The sequence below is a fragment of the Bos indicus genome, chromosome 8 (genome assembly GCF_029378745.1).
Source record: "Bos indicus isolate NIAB-ARS_2022 breed Sahiwal x Tharparkar chromosome 8, NIAB-ARS_B.indTharparkar_mat_pri_1.0, whole genome shotgun sequence".
In the NCBI taxonomy this organism is placed as follows: domain Eukaryota; kingdom Metazoa; phylum Chordata; class Mammalia; order Artiodactyla; family Bovidae; genus Bos; species Bos indicus.
In genome coordinates, this window is record NC_091767.1 from 35,624,234 (window position 1) to 35,638,699 (window position 14,466).

The following is a 14,466-nucleotide window of genomic DNA, read 5'->3' on the forward strand; positions in this document are numbered from 1 at the left end:
TGAATCTATGAAAATGGCACCAAAGAAAAACATGTGCAAACAATTCCAAATAAAAGTGAATCTCTCCCGATGAATGAAACCTCTCCTGATGAAATCTCTTTAATGTTGATATTAAAAGTCATTTTTAACTAATTTAAAGGGTCACATCTACTTGTGTTAATGGTTAATGTAGAATCAGTTTTAAAGTGACATGCTATTTTGATAATCAAGATTTGGAGGTGTTTTAGAATAGAGTTAACAGTAGAAAATTTTTCATATGAAGTAAACTTTTTTCTAGTTTAAACAGAGTTGTAAAATACATCACACTAGATAATATATTTGAATTCCAGATTTTCTGTTAAAATGCCTTTTTAAAGTTTGAAGTATTTTAATTAAAATATGCCTATTACATAAAAATAAAGCTACAACTTATTAATGGAACTTGGAATTTGGGGGTTTTCCCAAAGTAAAGGGAAGCCTTCAGAAGTTCTTAGAACAATTTCCGTTATACATCCGTAAATACCAAAAGTGCATCAGCCAAGATTATACTTCACCATGGACAGTTCTGCTGTTGAAAGTTATCGACTTTAGCTCTTACAGCTTCCTTAGCTGCAACAATTAGTCAGAACTGGGTTTCCTAGGTGGTGATGCTAGTGGTAAAGGACCTGCCAACGTAGGCAGCTTAAGACATTCCGGGTCCCATCCCTGGGTTGGGAAGATCCCATGGAGTAAGGTATGGAAACCAACTCCAGGGTTCTCACCTGGAGAATCCCATGGACAGAGGGGCCTGACAGGCCACGGTCCATAGAGTTGCACAGAGTGAGACATGACTGAAAAGACTTGGCACACACACACACACAGATGAAAGAACCTACACCATTATTCCAGTTCCTTTCTTGTGTGTTCATTTTCTCACCTGCAGCAGGCATATTCCATGAGCTGAAGTGATGCTTTCTTGGTGAAATCAACTGCCAAAAATCCATTTTCTACCACTTAGGAAAGTTTGTGATCTATTTTATCCTCAGCCTTCAAAAAAGAAAAGATAATTGAGAATAGTTTTCACTTTGGCCACATGTATGAAGTTAAGTTGACCTAACCATGAAGCATGACTAAGAAAGAATTGAATGTTTTCTCTTTCTGGCTGGTGTTACATACGTTCTGTTGTTCCCTCTACTAGATCAATAGGTGATTACATTGATATTTGTACTCAGAGACACAAGGTAGCTTTGGAATAGTCTGAGAAGCAGAAGAGTTGCATTCATGTCTATGAAAACTCTGAGAAACAGCTTCAACTGGCAAATCCAGTTGTGCATTTACCTGACACTAAAGAGACAAGTGCTTTGCCAATGTAAATGATATACTAACACTGATGCAAGTGAACTATAAAAAAGCTATCATAAAATCTAGCCTAAACGTGTCATTCAGCAATAATCTAAATGAGTTGTGGAATAGGGCTTGAGGATTTTTACCTCGGGTTAAAAGGCAGTGCAGTTGCATGTCAAGCAGGAAAAGACTCCTTTTTTTAATTCTTCAGAAAAAAAGCAGGGAGATCTGACCATCTTCTCTATATTTTCCTTTTTTAAATAGGGCTGAAAGTAAAGGAACTATGTGTCTGAAAGCTAGGTTCTGCCAAACAGAACTAAATTTAACCAGTATGTGGATGATAAAAAAAGACAGATGGGTGAGATTTATGAAGAGCCCTTTTGGAAGTGGCCTCAAACAGGTGGTTTCCCAAAAGGAGTCAGTGTATAAAGTGTTTCTGGCTGTAGAATGAAGGGGAGAAAGAGATGTGTTGGCAATAAGTATATGGGTGCTTGCTGACTGAGGCTTCATATTGCTTGTCAGGTGTCTCTATTTTGTCTGAACTTCAAAAGCTATTTCATTGTACTATGAGAAGAGCAGAAGGTCTTGGATTCTGTGATTGGTTATTGTTTTGAAAAGGAAAGAAAATTACCTTTCATTTTCTCTCCATTGGCGCTAAATCCCCAGTGGCAGTTTAAAGGACATTTCAAATCACTGCAACTACAGCAAGGAGCTTTTGAGTCAGTTACTTCTGACTAATATTTTACAAATGCTCTCACCATCCCACCCAAACCTGCAAATAGAAGTCTGGAAAACAGTTTTGCAATTTTTTTTTTTTTAATGTTACCACTTGCTTTGAACTCTGAAGCAAAATCAAGTTCTACCTTTAAGATCTTTACTAAAAGGTGTTTTGAAGACTGTGCCCAAAGAAGTCTTGCATCACCCCTCCCCAATGTAAAAACTGTGAAAACTGTATTTAGGACAATATTTCCTATGAAATCTTCCTGGTACATTTTACCATACACTATTCAACTTATTTAAAAATAGAGAGAAATGGTCATCATGTGCCATTCACTGTGTTCCAGCTATAATCTAGAACAGAACAAAACCTGTTTCTATGAGAGTACTCTAGTTTATAGTGGGGGAGACCAAGTAGATTAAATAATCACGGTCTATGTAGGCTAAGTGCTGTATTAATTTACTCACTATTTTAATGGCTCAAAGAACTGAAATTTATCCATTCATCTATTGGCAAACTCTTACATCATTTCCATATCCTGGCAATTATAAACAACGCTGTGGTGAACACTGGGGTGCATGTATCTTTTTTAATTAGTGTTTTTGTTTCTTTTGAATATATACCCTTATTGCAATTGCTGGATCATATTACTTCTATTTTTAATTTTTTGAGAAATCTTCATACTGTTTTTCACAGTGGCCGCATCAATGTACATTCCTACCAACAGTGTTTGAGAGTTCCCTTCCACATCCTTATCAACACTTGCTAGTTTTTAATTTTTTTTTTTTGGCTGTGCAGCTTGTGGGATCTTGATTACCTGGTCAGGGATCAAGCCCTTACCCCTTGCAGTGGAAAGGCAGAGTCTTAATCACTGGACCACCAGGGAAGTCCCCTTGTATTCTTTTTGATGATAGTCATTCTGACAGATGTGAAATGATATCTCATTGTGGTTTTAATTTGCATTTCCCTGATGATTATCAGTGTTGAGCATATTTTCATATACCTGTTGGCTATCTGCATGTCCTCTCTAGAAAAATGTCTATTCCAGTCTTCTGCCCATTTTTTTAAAATCAGGGTGCTTTTGTTTGTTTGTTTTTGATGTTTAATTGTATCCACTGTTTCTACATTATGGATATTAAGCACTTATTATTCATAGCATTTGCAAATATTTTCTCCCATTCAGTAGGTTGGCTTTTTTTTTTTTTTTTTTTATGGCTTCCTTTGATATACAGAAAGCTTTTAAGTAGGTCCCATTTGTTTATTTTTGCTTTTATTTTGCTTTAGGAGACAGATCAAAAAAAGAAAGAAAGTATTGTTATGATTTATGTCAAAGAGTGTCCAGCCTATGTTTTCCTCTAAAAGTTTTATAGTGTCTGGCCTTATATTTATGTTGTTAATCTATTTTGAATATAGTGTTAGAGAATTTTCTAATTTTATTCTTTTACATGCAGCTGTCAGTTTTCCCAACACCATTTATTGAAGAGACTGTCTTATCTCCATTGTATATTTTTACCTCCTTTGTTATAGAATAATTGACCATAGTGCATTGGTTTATTTCTGAGCTCTCTATTCTGTTCTATTGATCTGTTTTTGTGTAGTACCATACTGTTTTGATGACTATAGCTTTGCAATGTAGTCTGAAGTCATTAAGCATGATTCCTTCTTTCTCAATTTTGTTTCGGCCATTTTGGATCTTTTGTGTTGCCATGAAAATTTTTAAATTATTTGTTAAGATGTGGTATATATATATATATATATATATATATATATATATGTATGTATACACACACACACATAAATACATACATACACACACAAAAGACTACTTTTATAATCATAAAAACAAAGGAAATTATCCCATTTGCAACAACATGGATGAACTTCAGGGGTATTATGCTGAGTGAAATAAGTAAGACAGCGAAAGATACTGCATGATATCACTTTACTTGTGGAATCTAAAAGCTACAGCAAACTAATGAAGATAACAACAACAAAAAAGAAATAGACTCACAGATATAGAGAACAAATTAATTGTTACCAGTGGGGAGAAGGCATAGTGGAGGGTCATTATAGGGGTAGGGTATTAAGAGATACAAACTATTATGTATAAAATAAACTGCAAGGCAATATTGTAAAACATAAAGAATATGCCAGTATTCCATATTAACATTCAAAATAACTATGAATGGAATATAATCTTTGAAATTGTGAATCACTGCATTGTACATCTGTAAATTATATAATATTATACATCAAATAAACTTAAAAGAAATAGCTAAAATTTAGTACTCATTTACATGAAATCCCAGAACCAGTGATGTTTCTAGTCAGGGTCAGGTGATAGTCATCTTTGTAACAATCTAGTATGAATAGATTTTATTAGTAGAAGTAAAGAGTGATTCTAAAAGATGTGACTAAAGGACTAGGTGGGCTTCCACAGTGGCTCAGTGTTAAAGAATCTGCCTGCAATGCAAAGGCTGCAGGAGATGTTGGTTCAATCCCTGGGTTGGTAAGATCCCCTGGAGGAGGGCATGGCAACCCACTCCAATATTCTTGTCTAGAGAATCCCATGAACAGAGGAGCCTGGCGGCTACAGTCCACTGGGTCTCAAAGAATAAGACACAACTGAAGCAACTTAGCACGCATGCACAAAGGACTAAGCTCTTTCCTTCTTAGGAATCATTCCTTCCGTAGGTCCTCAGGGATTCCAGCTACAGATAGGAACAAAGAATAAAAGATCATGTATAAGATGTTTTTAAGGCCTGGACTGACGTGGCATGGTTTATATCTAGCTGTATTCCCTTGTGAGGAGTCAGTCACATCTCACATCTATCTGGAAAAAAAAAAAAATATATATATATATATATCTCCTGACTTTGTAACAGGAGGAAATTGAAACAGTTTTCTAAACAACTAGCCAATTTCTACGATACAAGATAATGTGATAAGGAAATACACAGAGCTGTTGCATTATCTAAAAAATACATTAAAGTGTAACTTGGAGGAAGCAGGATGTTAAGGAAGGCTTTCTCCATGAGATGATGACTTCTCTGTGAATTGAAGAAGAAATAAGAATTGAACATGTGAAAAAGAGTTTAGAAGAAGGTGGTCTAAACAGAAGGAAACTATTCTAAAAACAAACAGAAATCATTAGGGTATGCTATTCTAAATTCCATCAGTAAATTAAAACAAAGTGCTTCTTTACACAGTTCAGTGTATGAATTTTGAAAAATTAATAATGAGACTATTTTCCATAAATGTAATGCTGATAAGATTTAGAATTCTTCCATGTGAGTTAGTCCCAAGATCAGTAGGAAAGGCAAAGATGTGCTTTATATTGGCTACTATGGTTTAAGTGATTCCCTTAAGAACCTTGGAGGCTTGAACCACCATAAAGACCAGAGAATGGGAAATTTGAAATATATTATGTAATTTCAGGAAGCAACTATGACACTCGTTAGACTTGATAAAATAGATATTGTAAGTAGCTAAGGTAACCATTTTATGTTAGACATGATAATCCTGTTCAAAATTGCAAAGAATGTTCAATAGTCATTATTTTCCAGCATGTGGACAAACAGATATTCATATTGAGTTGGTATTTCATTCTTTCAATTAAAAATTTTATGACATAAAATTGATGCCAACTTCTTATTAACCATCTTGGTTTTTTTCTCCTCTCTGTCCCCACCCTGCCCCCTAAAAAAATAATGGTGAAAATATGATATGTTTAAGATAACTTAGGGTTTGAAATATTTTTAAAAATAAGTTTTTTTTTTCTATTTTTCTAATTAGGTTTTGAACTTCTTGAGGCCAGGGACTGGGTCTGAAACCACATACAGTGGCTAACACAAGGTAAGTCTACAACATGTCTGAACTCCTTCCTTTCATTAGGTCTTAGAACCAGTTGTAATGCCTGATATGTAATTGGCACTCAACTAGTATTGGTTTGAATGGATGGATGGAGGGATGAAATATTTGAACATTGTATTATTGACTTGATATTCCTCTTATAAAATATAATAAGATTGAATTGTTTTTTACTCAGGATGGCCACTTCTTCTTTTTAAATATATAATTTTGATATTTGGCAAAACTAATACAATTATGTAAAGTTTAAAAATAAAATAAAATTAGAAAAAATAAATAAATAAATAAATAAATAAATAAAATTATAACACGCTGAAAACAATGGAACAACTAGGAAAAGATTTCTCAATGAGAGATTTAATTTTCATTTTTAAATCATGGATGGTGTTCATCATAGGATGTGAGAAATCTAACAATGGGTTAATGTTTTGATCTGGAGCAGCAGATGCCTCTAGATTTAAATGTTGATTGAATTGAGCTGCTACTGCTATGAAATTATTAGCCCTCAGCAGTGCTCTCGCCTACATACTTTATTTTGGTTCTTCTAGAAGCTATAAGCTATTTATTGTTAATGAGAGAATAAAGTGAGAAAACAGATTAGCAAATAGATTAAAAAAATTTAAATGTCTAATCTCTGTTAAACAATTACAGGGTTATCAATTTTTACTGCTTTGCAACAAAACTTTGCTATTAACACAGCTTTGTTATCTTCAATATCTTTTCTCTAATGTGTTATTTATCATAATAATACTTTTTGATAAAATTCTCTACCAAGTACCTTTTTTATTGAAGCTTCACAATTAGCTTCTAATCTTAAAATGATAATTTTCTAAAATAATTATTTCCTATGCTTGCTAAGATATTTGATCCATCAGCTCACCACTTAAAACTATTACTAGTAAAAATATGTGATGAATTATAAAATAAGCCAAATTGTTTTTAATTAATGTTTCTAAATGCAAATTTTCTAAATGAAGGTTACAAAGTTTAGAAGTTCCCTAGCATACTCAAATACTCTTATCTGCTAAAAATATTGCATTCTCAGCATAAAAGACAGGATCCCACCTCCCATATTCCCTGTTAACCTTATTTGGGGATTAATGTTTATGACTCTAATAAAAAAGCAAGTATCTGTATATATAGAAAAGGTACACAAATATCATTCAGAAACCAAAATGCCATTAAAGTCAAATAAGATGAGGTTTAAACAAACAAATGAGATGGAGATTGTAGAAAATTTAATTTCATTCTCTCCTGTTTCCCCTTTGGCTCCTCAGTGTTTCTATTTTATACATTAAGATTCAGCTCACTTTCACCCTAAAGCTTTCTTGGATATTCCCCATCAAAACAAAGCTTTATTCTTCCTTTGAACTCCTATATGCCTTTGTTCATAATAACTTATGATACTAATGATTCTGCTTTACGGTTCAGCTATTATATAGAATCAGCATTTTCTGAGTACGTTATGTTCTGGAGTTAATTTAAAAACCAGTTGTTTGGGAATCCAAATGACTTATTCCCATAGGACTAATAATAGAAATAATGTTTCTGTCTTTTTGTTTTTTTAAGTTTTGTTGCTGTCTGATCTAGTGTGAATTGAAATATTTCAAATATACCTCCATTTTGACATTGCTTCTTCAGAACAAATCAATTCTATTCTCAGGGGCAAATTGCATAGATTCTAAACCTGTACTTGCTTGGATTCTTTGTTATTTACTAGCTGCTGAATCTTAGGCAAATTATTCAGATATATGTGTTTGAGATGTTTTATTTGCAAAGTGCAGAAATAATTGTACCAACTTCTTTAGGCTGTTGTGAAGATTAAATGAGTTCATATGTGAACGGTGCTTTAGATTAGTACCTGACTTATACTAGGGTGTGTATAAGTTAACTATAGATGTCGTCTTTATTGTTTTCACTGAATCTTGGAGTATCAGGAACTTATCTGCCCACATATAGACATGTTTGAAAGTAGAAATATGCAACACATTTTAGAAGCTCATCTTCTATAGATAGGCAAGATACTGAATTATAGAATACAGTGTCTCATGTCAGAAAGATCATAACTATCTCTTCTATAAAATAGCAATCAAATGCTTTTTTAGTATACTTGTATTTCCAGGATGAGTTAAAATGGAAACAAAATACTGTAGCCATCTTTACCTCATTACAAATATGAAATGAAAGTAAAAATAGCAGTGGTTCTTAATCATATGATTTATTGAACCCTTAGGATGTGCCAAGCAAAAGGTGGAAGGCTTTACATGTTATCCACACATCCTCCAATTACAGATGAAGATATGGGTAGTCAAGGAGGCAAAGATCTTTCATTGCTAATGAGAGTTAGATTGAGAATACAAACCCCTTTTCTGACTTTTAAATCTTATAGTATTTCTACTCTACCCAAAACAGCACTCTAAGCCAAGTCCAAAAGTTTGTTGATATTTGTTGTTTTCAGATTAATATTTACATATTCCAAGATCTTTTTAGGAATTGTTCTGCCACCTAACAAGTTTATCTAGTTCTTTGTAGTTCTGCTTTCTCTGTGTTTTCTACAAAAATCTAAGACATTTTAACCAAACAATTGGGTGAAGCCCAGTACACTTATTTAAGGTATGATAGTTGATCAATATTTCCCAAATTGTCTTCTTGTTCATTTATCCAAGATCACCAGCTCACTCATAGTATTGCCTCAGAGCATTGAGTTAGAAATTCTTCTTTCCCTTTCTAGTCCATGAATTCTGTATCATCCATCTTGAATGTAGGCATCTAAATCTAACACTTTACAAAGTGCTTAACTTCTTAAATCTTGCCAAAGAAAAGACAGCTTTCTTATTTAATGTATCCTTATTCCTTAAATATATTTAACCTTTATTTGTTGCTATGCATATTATGTGCAAAGCAATCTGCACACCTATCTTATTTACTTTTCACATTAAACCTCTGAGGTCAGTACTATAATTATTTCCACTTAAGGATGAGGGACCGAAGAACTGAAGAAACTATCCTACCCAAAGTCATACAAGTGGTACACGTATCAGAATTCAAATCCGGTGGAACTCCAGAGATGACAAGTGCCTCTGCATTTTAATATGGTCCTTCTTTGCTCTGGGTTGAGAAAACCAAAACCATCCTACTAGATGGCAAAAGTGTGAGGCTTCCATTATCTTGCCAGTCCCTCTGCTTAACTGTTTGGATTATAAATTTTTTTGAAAGGAGGGTCTGTGTCTTTTTATTCATGTTTCTGCTCCTCGCAATAATAAATACACTATCTTGTAATTAAAGGTTCAAAACACTTTGCCTTAAAGCCATTGACCAAGTTTAGTCAATTTGGTTATATTAGTTTTCTTCTTCATGTAATTGTCAGTTTAACGTTTCATAGTTGGATCAAGCTAATGCTAGCCAGAAACTGTGAAAATGTCATAATTTGAAAATTCACAGATTTGTGGGGTGAACATGATATTATTGTGAATTCTATAGCCAAATGTTTTGCTTATTTTGGCAAACATGATTTAGTTTCTTGTTAATGATAATATTTGAATATTTGCTGTGCCACATCATATTTTACTATAAGGACCAATGCCAATACCTATAAATATTTTCATATAAGAGTAACCATCTGGAATTTTAGTCAATTTTGGAATCTTGTCAGTTAAGAAAGTCAGAAATACTATAATTTCTTTAGGTGATGTTAAGAGTTGTTTATAAAATTCTGACTAGCACTATTTTAGAGAAATAAACCAAATCTGTTAACAAAGGCAGCCCATTTAGTGACCCTGATATTAGTTTTTTTTTTTTTAGTGAAGAAGTAACAATTATACAGTGGAAGTGACAAATAGATTCAAGGCATTAAATCTGATAGAGTGTCTGAAGAACTATGGACAGTTTCCTGACAGTGTACAGGAGGCAGGGATCCACACCATCCCCAAGAAAAAGAAATGCAAAAAGGCAAAATGGTTGTCTGAGGAGGCCTTACAAATAGCTGTGAAAGGAAGAGAAGCAAAAGGCAAAGGAGAAAAGGAAAGGTATACTGATTTGAATGCAGAGTTCCAAAGAATAGCAAGGAGAGATAAGAAAGACTTCTTCAGCGATCAATGCAAAGAAATAGAGGAAAACAATAGAATGGGAAAGACTAGAGATCTCTGCAAGAAAATTAGAGATACCAAGAAAACATTTCATACAAAGATGGGTTCAATAAAGGACAGAAATGGTATGGACCTAACAGAAGCATAAAATATTAAGAAGTGGCAAGAATACATAGAAGAAATATACCAAAAAAAAAAAAAAAAAAAACTTCATGACCCAAATAATCAAGATGGTGTGATCACTCACCTAGAGCCAGACATCCTGGAATGTGAAGTCAAGTGGGCCTTAGAAAGCATCACTACATTTTTATTCTTTGGCAATATGATGTTACAAAGAAATTGCCTTTTCTTCTGTTACTGTTCAGTCGGTCATCTTCATATATGCTTAATCCTTACCAGTCTCTTACATTATTTCATTTTGCTCTGTTTTTTTTCCTTTCATTTTCCTTGGCATATCAATGTCTTAGTGTAATGCAAATGAAATACCATATTTATTTCTGTCAATTTACTGTGGTGTTTTGTATTTTGGTTGTGTATTAAAATATAATCATGTTAAAAAAAAAAAAAGAAAGCATCACTACAAACAAAGCTAGTGGAGGTGATGGAATTCAGATTGAGCAATTTCAAATCTTAAAAAATGATGCTGTGAAATAGCTGCACTAAATATGCCAGCAAATTAGGAAAACTCACCAGTGGCCACAGGACTGGAAAAGGTCAGTTTTCATTCCAGTCCCAAAGAAAGGCAATGCCAAAGAATGTTCAAACTACTGCATACTTGCACTCATCTCACACACTAGCAAAGGAATGCTCAAAATTCTCCAAGCCAGGCTTCAACAGTATGTGAACTGTGAACTTTCAGATGTTCCAGTTGGATTTCAAAAAGGCAGAGGAACCAGAGATTAAATTGCCAACATCTTTTGGATCATCAAAAAAGCAACAGAGTTCCAGAAAAACATCTATTTCTGCTTTATTGACTATGCCAATGCCTTTGTATGGATCACAACTAACTGTGGAAAATTCCTAAAGAGATGGGAAAACCAGATCACCTGACCTGCCTCTTGAGAAATCTGTATTCAGGTCAGGAAGCAACAGTTAGAACTGGACATGGAACAACAGCCTGCTTCCAAATGGGGAAAGGAACATGTCAAGGCTATATAGTGTCACCTGCTCATTTAACATATGCAGAGTACATCATGAGAAAACGCTAGGCTGGATGAAGCCCAAGCTCGAATCAAGATTGCCAGGAAAAATATCTATAACCTCAGATATGCAGATGACACCACCCTTATGGCAGAACGCGAAGAAGAGCTAAAGAGTCTCTGGATGAAAGTGAAAGAAGAGTGTGAAAAAGTTGGCTTAAAGCTCAACATTCAGAAAACGAAGATCATGGCATCTGGTCCCATCACTTCATGGCAAATAGATGGGGAAACAGTGGAGACAGTGATAGACTTTATTTTCTTGGGCTCCAAAATCACTGCACATGGTGACTGCAGTCATGAAATTAAAAGATGCTTGCTCCTTGGAAGAAAAGTTGTGACCAACCTAGACAGCATATTAAAAAGCAAAGACATTAGTTTGCCCACAAAGGTCCATCTAGTCAAAGCTATGTTTTTTACAGTAGTTATATATGGATGTAAGAGTTGGACTATAAAGAAAGCTGAGTGCCAAAGAATTGATGCTTTTGAACTGTGGTGTTGGAGAAGACTCTTGAGAGTCCCTTGGACTGCAAGGAGATCAAACCAGTCAATCCTAAAAGAAATGAGTTTTGAACATTCATTAGAAGGACTGATGCTAAAGCTGAAGCTCTAGTACTTTGGTCACCTGATGTGAAGAACTGACTCATTTGAAAAGACCCTGATGATGCGAAAGATTGAAGGCGGGAGGAGTAGAGGACACGAGAGGATGAGATGGTTGAATGTCAGCACCGACTCAATGGACATGAGTTTAAGCAAACTGCAGGAGTTGGTGATGGACAGGGTAGCCTGGTGTACTGCAGTCCATGGGGTAGCAAAAAGTCAGACATGACTGAGCCACTGAACTAAACTGAATTGACATTATACATAGCAGCAATCTATTCAGGTCCCTATTAGAGATTTTTGATTACAGTGTTAACTTGACAATCTCAGATAAAAAACAATTTAATCAAATTAAAAGAAGGTTAATTGTGTATGCATACTGTATGGCCAGAAGAAGAAAGCTCAGCAGGATGTTTTCTGGGCATTTCTACTGAGAGAATTACATTTTTTTTTAATTCAGGGCTAATAATCAAAACTTTCATATTAGATCAGATCAGTCGCTCAGTCGTGTCCGACTCTTTGCGACCCCACGAATCACAGCATGCCAGGCCTCCCTGTCCATCACCAACTCCTGGAGTTCACTGAGACTCACGTCCATATTATATACATAGTATTAAAAAGAAAGACTTTTTAGGATTTACTAGCAAGACAGTTTAGGAACTATATATATATATATATATATTCTAATAGTGTTTATGGGAGTTGACTCAATGCTCTCCAGCTCTCTAATTGTTAACAAGTCTTCATCATGAGTAGACTGAGTCAGATTTAATGTGTACATTTGTATGGTTAGATAATATTGGAACTGAAATACACCTTAAAGACTCTAGACTATGCTTTGTATATAAATTTAGACCTGGAGAAGAAAAATGGGCTACCCAAAATCACAGAGATATTTGGTACAATATCTGTAATTCAGATATTTTTTCTTCTTTTACTCTACATTGAAAACAATATTATACTTTGATGAAAAAAAAAAAAAGAGGAAAGAAAAGTTGAGACATAAAGACAAGGTCACGTAATTCAGTCTCTTACTCTATACGAAACTTCCCCATGACACATAGTCATTCAGTCTATGATTACCTCATTTTCATTACTGAGTAGCTCTAATTGTAAGAAGAGTCATCTTCATACTGATACAAAAATATACACGCCTTTATTTCTTCCTTTAGCCTTCTGTTTTCTATGCAAAATATCCATACCTACTTCAACCATTCCTTTTATGACACGAGTTTCAGATATATTTCATCCTCTGACCCCTCCTCACAGTATCAATAAAATGTTTCATGTTTCATGTTGATGCCCAGAATTAAACATATGTGACATATGGTACCTGGAGGCTACCATAAGCTTGTGGGAACACTATTACCTCTTGATCTGACTATTGTACCTTTAGTTTTTAATTTTTTTTAATTTTATTTTATTTTTAAACTTTACATAATTGTATTAGTTTTGCCAAATATCAAAATGAATCCGCCACAGGTATACCTGTGTTCCCCATCCTGAACCCGCCTCCCTCCTCCCTCCCCATACCATCCCTCTGGGTCATCCCAGTGCACTAGCCCCAAGCATCCAGTATCGTGCATCGAACCTGGACTGGCATCTCGTTTCATACATGATATAAATTGTGCCTTTTGCATGATTTTGGTTGCCCTCATGAAACAACTAAAACCTAAAACTATTTTTAACATCAGATCAGATCAGATTAGATCAGTCGCTCAGTCGTGTCTGACTCTTTGTGACCCCATGAATCACAGAACACCAGGCCTCCCTGTCCATCACCATCTCCCGGATTTCACTCAAACTCATATCCACTGAGTCAGTGATGCCATCCAGCCATCTCATCCTCTGTCGTCCCCTTTTTCTCCTGCCCCCAATCCCTCCCAGCATCAGAGTCTTTTCCAATGAGTCAACTCTTCGCATGAGGTGGCCAAAGTACTGGAGTTTCAGCTTTAGCATCAATCCTTCCAAAGAACACCCAGGACTGATCTCCTTTAGAATGGACTGATTGGATCTCCTTGCAGTGCAAGGGACTCTCAAGAGTCTTCTCCAACACCACAGTTCAAAAGCATCAATTCTTCGGTGCTCAGCTTTCTTCACAGTCCAACTCTCACATCCATACATGACCACAGGAAAAACCATAGACTTGACTAGACAGACCTTTGTTGGCAAAGTAATGTCTCTGCTTTTGAATATGCTATCTAGGTTGGTCATAACTTTTCTTCCAAGGAGTAAGTGTCTTTTAATTTCATGGCTACAGTCACCATCTGCAGTGATTTTGGAGCCCCCCAAAAATGAAGTCTGATACTGTTTCTACTGTTTCTCCATCTATTTCCCATGAAGTGATGGGACCAGATGCCATGATCTTCATTTTCTGAATGCTGAGCTTTAAGCCAACTTTTTGACTCTCCTCTTTCACTTTCATCAAGAGGCTTTTTAGTTCCTCTTCACTTTCTGCCATAAGGGTGGTGTCATCTGCATATCTGAGGTTATTGATATTTCTCCCGGCAATCTTGATTCCAGCTTATGTTTCTTCCAGCCCAGCATTTCTCATGATGTACTCTGCATAGAAGTTCAATAAGCAGGGTGACAATATACAGCCTTGACGTACTCCTTTTCCTATTTGGAACCAGTCTGTTGTTCCATGTCCAGTTCTAACTGTTGCTTCCTGACCTGTATATAGGTTTCTCAAGAG

The 14,466-nt window shown here is 35.1% G+C and overlaps 1 protein-coding gene across 23 annotated transcripts in view; it reads left to right on the forward strand.

The window, feature by feature from the left end:
- The window catches only part of PTPRD (protein tyrosine phosphatase receptor type D), a 2,527,413-nt gene that overhangs the window by 1,596,387 nt on the left and 916,560 nt on the right, over positions 1-14,466 (forward strand). For all 23 annotated transcript variants that reach the window (XM_070794551.1, XM_070794552.1, XM_070794555.1 and 20 more), the window contains exon 9: positions 5,816-5,875. The gene's annotated coding sequence lies outside the window, so the exon portion shown is untranslated. The remainder of the gene's footprint in view (positions 1-5,815; positions 5,876-14,466) is intronic.